The following is a 7,485-nucleotide window of genomic DNA, read 5'->3' as shown; positions in this document are numbered from 1 at the left end:
GTAGTCCATGGTGAGGTAAACAAATCTAGCCATTAACTAGATAACTCGAATAACGCGTATTTAATCCGAAGTATCAACGAACGGTCGTGAGAACTGAGACAAGCGGCAGAGAAAGGGTTTAGACCCAACAGTGGTGGTACATTTACTCCAGTACTGTACTTCAGTCCAAATGTTGAGGTACTTGTACTTTACTTGTGTCTTTTCTTTTCATGCCACTTTCTACTTCTACTCCGCTACATTTCAGAGAGAAATATTCTACTTTTTACTCTACATTCATCTGGCAGCTTTAGTTAGGGACCATTCGGTATTTATGGAATGGACCACCGGAGGAAAATAGGGGAGGGTCATGTCTTTTTATTCTTTGTTGAGAGGAGGGTCACCCAATGTTTTTTAGTCGGGGGGGGGAGTGGCTTGTTTGGTGCATACTTGTCCATGTAGCTCTCAGTCTCGGCCCCCCATTGCTAGCAGATGGGTCTGACCCAACAGAAATGACAGCAACATGAGTTTGGAGTCACTCACACACACCCGGTCAGCAAGCTTGTTACATTACGCCTGCAATCTCTTGTGGAGCATTTATAACTTCAAAAAACCACAGGTTCCAGTTAGTCTTATAATGGATATGTGTGTTGAGTTATTTAAACAAACCATCAGGGAAATAAATGCCTATTGTCTTATTGCCGGGCGGCAAGCCAGTGACCCCGGCAAGCACCCGCCGGCTGTCACGTCAGACTGTGGAGCTTCTGAACGCCGACACAGTCGGACCAAATTTGCAAATAGCCATACATTTTTGTAAAACGGCCCATATTTGAGCTCTACATAGTTGATTTAAAAAAGTCTCAGAAGTGAATTTAGTAATGAAATAGCAGACGAACAATGTATAAAGTTTCCAGTGGTTGTTGTGATCGTTGCAGGACTTTGGACACCAACACACTTTGATTTTCTGATTCCCATGCCCACAGCTCCGCGCCTGGGTCCCGGTGATTTGAAATTGTGCAAACGACAGCCGTTTCAAGGCATTTGAGAAGGAAGGAGTGGTAGCATGCAAGCTCCCAAACTGACGCTCGTCTGTGAAATGGAGTTTTGGATAATGTTCAGCTTTGGCAGCTTTACCTATATGCTAAAATATACAATGACTGGGGAAGCCTAGTGACGAGTCCATAGCAACCAGTTCATGTGTTGAATTTGTTATTACCCAGTGTGCTTTGTTTGTCTCAATGTTTTATTGTTTTATTTCATATGAATACTAGTTTACTAGAGGAGTAACTTAGTATTTGAAGTAATGCAGTAATGCAGGAAGTATACATTTAGTTTCCATGCTTATTGTGTTTCCACAACGTTAGTGAGTAAATCTACTGAAATGGCCACCATCTTGGTGGAGTGTGATGTGTAAGATGAGAAAGCAGAGGTTAAATCATGGATGTCATGGTTGTTAAAAAACAATGGCTGTACATATTTGCCAAGCACAAACCAGTACAGAAGACATCAATAAATTGTTGGGGAGGGTCATGTCTCTTTTCCCAATCATTTTGGAGGGTCATAGAAAAATGTATTGCTGGTAAAGGGAGGGTCAGGTCTATTTTGACTAAAGATCCCAAAACTCCTCCGGTGGCCCCTGAAATAAAACAGTCCCTTACTAGTTACTTTACACATTAAGATTTCTGCACACAACACACATGTAGTTTATAAAATCTGATGTTTTATAATACATTAAACTACCCAACAATATATAGGTTTCGATTTCTACCCTTTGTTGATGCTTTTGAAGCTTTTTTTTTACACTTTCAACGCTTCCAGTTTCTAAAATGTGAGGATTTTACTTTTACTTAAGTAACATTTTCAATGGAGGACTTTTACTTGTATTGTTACAATGTGGTATTAGTACTTTTACTGAAGTAAAGATATGAATACTTGTTCCACCACTGAGACCCACCCATGTAGGTCTGAGCAGGTGGAGGAACTAGCGAGGCTCAGGTGACTGGATTAGAGAGAGAGCAGCGTGATCTAGTTCCTGAAACATAGTTATAACAACTTATATGGTGACCATGTTATTGTGTCTAAACAAATCCACAACTGGAGCTATGACAATAGTTGACTAGTATGACTAGTTTTCATTGACGACTCCTCCCCCAATTCCAAAACACCTTGGGAGTCATTGCAAGGTCTATTTCCACTATTTGTGATGCAGCTAGGCTTGCAGCTCTCCCTTGCCTCAAGGTTAAGTGCTAAGCTAGGCTCACGTCCTGGACTTATCTAAAACATGTGCTTCCCATGCAAAATGTGCACCTGTTCCTTTGTTTTTTCAGCTCTGCTTTGTGTTGTGTGAGATCAATCAACCTAATCTCACAGAATTCCATGAAATGAACATGGCCCCTTAACTCAAAATCTGTGGCAGTTTCACGGAATCGCAAATAATTCTGTAATGGGCCCACGGAAGAATTCCGTGAAATGAACATGGCCCCCTTTAAGTCGTCATCACGTCATCTTGGCATTGTTTTCCGTGTTGGCCACACGGAATTTTCACACATTCCATGCCATCACCACGTAATGCGATGTTAACAGTTCGTGATCATTTCACGGAATTCTGTGAGACCAGGCTGGATCAATGTGCTCCCGTACACCTTTCCATTAAATGCACATCTAAACCAGAGATATTCAAGTCCTGCAGTGCATGGTAGGGGGGGAAGGAGGGAGCCCTTCTCCACAATCAACATGTCCAGACCTGACACACAATCAATCAATCAATCAATCAATCAATCAATCAATCAATCAATCAATCAGTGGTGGAAGAAGTGATACACTAAAAAAATACTCTGTTACAGTAAAAGTCCTGCATTGAAAATGTTACTTCAGTAAAAGTCTGTAGGTTTAATCAGGGAAATGTAGTTAAAGTAGAAAGTGTAAAGGATTCAACCAGTTGTGTGTTTAATGGTCTGATCATCTCAGCTGGACTTGTAGGCCGTTATATTGTTGGCTAGTTTACTTCAGAATAAAACATCAGATTTTATATAACTACATGTGTTTTGTGTGCAGAAATCTTAATGTGTAAAGTAACTAGTAACTAAAGCTGTAACAGATGAATGTAGGGGAGTAAAAAGCACAGTATTTCTCTCTGAAATGTAGCGGAGTAGAAGTAGAAAGTGGCATGAAAAGAAAAGACTCAAGTAAAGTACAAGTACCTCAACATTTGGACTGAAGTACAGTACTGGAGTAAATGTACTTAGTTACATTTCACCACTGCAATCAATCAATCAATCAATCAATCAATCAATCAATCAATCAATCAATCAAATAAATTTTTATTTGTCACGTCGTACGAGGTACAGTTCCAGTGAAATGTAATCCCATCGGACAATCCAATCATCCCATCCTGATGACCTCCTGCCACCTAAAAGCTGTTTCACGCTTCTTGCATTCAGCGCGGTGCGGAACGCCGACACAACGCAAACGTTGCATGGGCAACTGTGTGTGGAGGGTCTGCGGAGGGTCTGATCGCCAAGCCGTGCACCGCCAAGATTTTGTAACAACGTGGACACGGTTGCATTTCGATGATTGGCTACAGGAGAGACGAAGTCTGTTCTTTGAGCCACTCAGACCCAAATCAGTATGAACGACCAGACGGTTCCTTCCATCCATGTGCGCAGTCCGCAGCGCCGCAAAGAATGAAACAGCTTTTACCTTCCCCAAAGAGAGGAACATCATAGGGAGACAGTGCTGAGTAGCCCACTGACTGCGTGCATGCAGCCCAGCTGGACTCCGCTCTGGTGAAGCTATTGACTTCACTCATAGTCATAGATTCAGTCCCTCTCAGCAGGTATCTGGTGTTTGACAGCCACAGGGACCTGAGCCCAACATGATCTAACCCTCTTTAAAGTGAGACATCTTAGTAAACCTCGGAACTATCCATTCTGGAGGGTTCTGCAGCTCATGATTTATGTCCAGCGACAGTGGACCTAACATGTGTCAGTGACAATACAACAAGTAGTGTGTCCTTTGAGTAGCAAGGCAGGTAGTAACGCTTTAGGATTAATGGTTTGCCCTTTTTTTGGTCACTTGAGGGCAGCAAATTGTGACCACAACAACAATTGAACCTTGAATATATTGAATGGAAGTGTGAATATATTGAATGAACCTCGAATATATTGAATGAACGTCAGAATATATTGAATGAACATCAGAATATATTGAATGAAAGTCTGAATATATTGAACGAACGTCAGAATATATTGAATGAAAGTCTGAATATACTAAATAAAAGGCGTGTTGAGTGAGCCTGATGAAAGGGACCTGCCTGACCAAAGAGGTTCCTTTCATTTGGTCTTCCATGATGAGAAAGTGATTAAACTTCTTTACGGTACGAGAACGGTACTGGATATGGTTACTGTTACTAGTGTTTTGGCCAATACATGCATTCGCCAGTGTGTTAATAATCTCTTTATTGCTTAAAATTGCTGACACTCGATTTCTTGCTGATTCGCTCATAGTGTCACACTTTGGTTAGGATTAATCACAACGAAAACACAAGATGGCGGCAGACAATGACGTCAGATTCCATTTCAACTTTCATTCAGTATATTCAGACTTTCATTCAATATATTCAAGGTTCATTCAATATATTCAGACTTTTATTCCATATATTCAAACTTTCATTCCATATATTCAGACTTTCATTCCATATATTCAGACTTTCATTCAATATATTCAGACTTTTATTCCATATATTCAAACTTTCATTCCATATATTCAGACTTTCATTCAATATATTCAAACTTTACATAAGTATTCATACCCATGCTAAAGTTGACTAAAAAAAGGAATAAAAAAATCATCTTTTGGAAATTGATCTTAATGCCTTAATTAAAAAAAATTAGGAAAAATCCGACCTAAATTAAAATAGCTATTTTAAATTGGAATTAAAATAGCCCCACATCATCACATACCCTTCACCATACCTAGAGATTGGCATGGTTTTATTTCAGTTAGCCTAATAGCTAACTGAGATAAGATCCATATCAATGCAAATCAAAACAGTTAGGCTAACTGAAATAAAACCATGCCAATCTCTAGGTATGGTGAAGGGTATGGTGAAGGGTATGTGATGATGTGGGGGTATGGTGAAGGGTATGTGATGATGTGGGGGTATGGTGAAGGGTATGTGATGATGTGGGGCTACTTTAATTCCAAAGTCCAAGGGATCCATGAAATAACTGGCCTTTAAAAATAAAAGTCTGCCTTCCTCTATGGGAATTTAACATAGGGGTATGTATAATTATGGCCCCTGTATTTTAAGGAAGAACATTTATTTATTTACAATACATTAGTAATTCACAAAAAAAATTGGTGCCCTTAAAAGGTCGGATTTTTCCTCATTTTTTTTAAATTAAGGCATTAAGATCAATTTCAAAAAGATGATTTTTTTTATTCCTCTTTTTAGTCAACTTGACCATGGGTATGAATACTTATGAGCAGCACTGTATATATATATATATATATATATATATATATATACACACACACACACACACACACACACACACACACACACACACACTACTGGTCAAAAGTTTGGGGTGACTTAGAAATTTCCATTCCACTCCATTATAGACAGAATACCAGCTGAGATCAGTTTTGTTTTTTTTACGTTGGATGAATGCTATACACATCAGTCGAGAACCTTTTTGCAATTATGTAAGCACATAATGTCATCTGAAAACTGCTGCCCTGATTAAAAAAATAATGCAACTGATCTCAGCTTGGTATTCTGTCTGGAATGGAAATTTCTAAGTCACCCCAAACTTTTGACCGGTAGTGTATATATATATATATATATATTTAATTGCGATTAATCACATTAATGTCATAGTTAACTCGCAATTAATCGCAAGTAATCGCACATTTTTATCTATTCTAAATGTGCCTAGATTTCTTTTTGTCCAATTATTTCAGCTGTGTGCTCGGCCATCAAGTGGTATTTCAGACTGGACGTGCTGTGATGATAGCTCAGTTCACAACGACAAAACACACAGATCACTTTGGTCTTGTCAATGTAACCATTTGGCAACTTTTTAAAAGTAAACTTTCCATTCAGAATCTTATTGGCATCCATTTCGGCGTCTCGCGCTCACCATCCACTCAAAACGTAACGTTAGCCTCAACACGGTCTCACGGCAGTTTGTGTAATTGTCACGTTATTTTTAATCTATTGATTTGTGTACAACAACACGTTTATCTCTTTTTTTTCGTGGTGGCCAGCACGAAATGGGAACCATCTATTCAGAGGTTGGGTTTAGGAAAAAAACAATGGGGAAAGGACGCCTCACACGCCGGGAGACAGCCGTGGGAGACAGCCGCGGGAGATGCGCGACAATAACGGGACGTTGTGATTAGGAAGACAACGGGGAAACAAAACGCCACATGTGGGACGCAATCCCTGGTCTCCCGGGTGAAAGTCCTGTATTGTTTGACCCATCCACCACCCTGACCAACCTCCCTACGCGGATTTTCGGCTTTTCGGCTTTTCATATTACTCCCTACCGTATTCGTGCTGTGATCACGAAATATGCTTCCCATTGAAATACATTACTTTACATTTTCGTGCTGGCCACCATGAAAAAAAAACGAGAAAAACGTCCCCATGAACTCGAATCAATAGATTAAAAATAACGTGACCATTTCACGAACTGCCGTGAGACTGGGTTGTTAGCCTATTACTCTTTGGCCGGCTCGCAAGCCCAAACAAGTGTGTGCGGCGTGCCTGTTGTTTTGTTTCCGGTCTAGCTAGATCCGGTGTGGTGTTGTAGTTTTTCTAACGTTACTAGTTGTTGCAACAGCATGTGAAAAAAACTACAAAGTTTGCTATGCCAAAAAGAAAGTTAGTCTTGTGATAAAAAAATTCACGCCGTTAAAATGGGTTTGCGTTAACGCTGTTAATAACACGTTTAACTGACAGCACTAATATATATAATGTCTGTCTCTTTAGCTGCTGAAAGCTAAAATGTCTGTCTCTTTAGCTGCTGAATGCTCCACTATGTTCACCAGCTAGTCCCTAACAGTGTGTATCAATTTTTTTTCTGCTGAGAAGCTGGTAGTATAAAGTGGAGTTTGACAACTTTCAATACCTCAACCATAGTATGCTGTAACAACAATCTTTCCTAAACACGGACTGTACTGTAGTTGCCATGTGTGGATGTCATAAAAAGGAAAAATGTAAAATAAAATACTGTGGTTCTTGTCTGGCAATAGGGATGCAAAGGAATACCTGTTCTTTAAATATCTTATAAAATATGTAAATTGGTTTTATGTTTGTTGAACTGATCTCATTTGAGGTTTAGCCATTTACTCCAACAGGTCCAACAAGTGTTGCTTGAAGTTGTAAACTTTACAACTCCGAAAAAAAAGAGTCATCTGCGAGATTGATCTTACTTTGGGGGAAAAGCATCGTAATGGGTTTAACTGTACTCCTGTAATTGCCACTTTGACTTGTCAATC

Source organism: Sander lucioperca, chromosome 7 (assembly GCF_008315115.2).
Source record: "Sander lucioperca isolate FBNREF2018 chromosome 7, SLUC_FBN_1.2, whole genome shotgun sequence".
Classification (NCBI taxonomy): domain Eukaryota; kingdom Metazoa; phylum Chordata; class Actinopteri; order Perciformes; family Percidae; genus Sander; species Sander lucioperca.
This window is presented reverse-complemented; position numbering follows the sequence as displayed.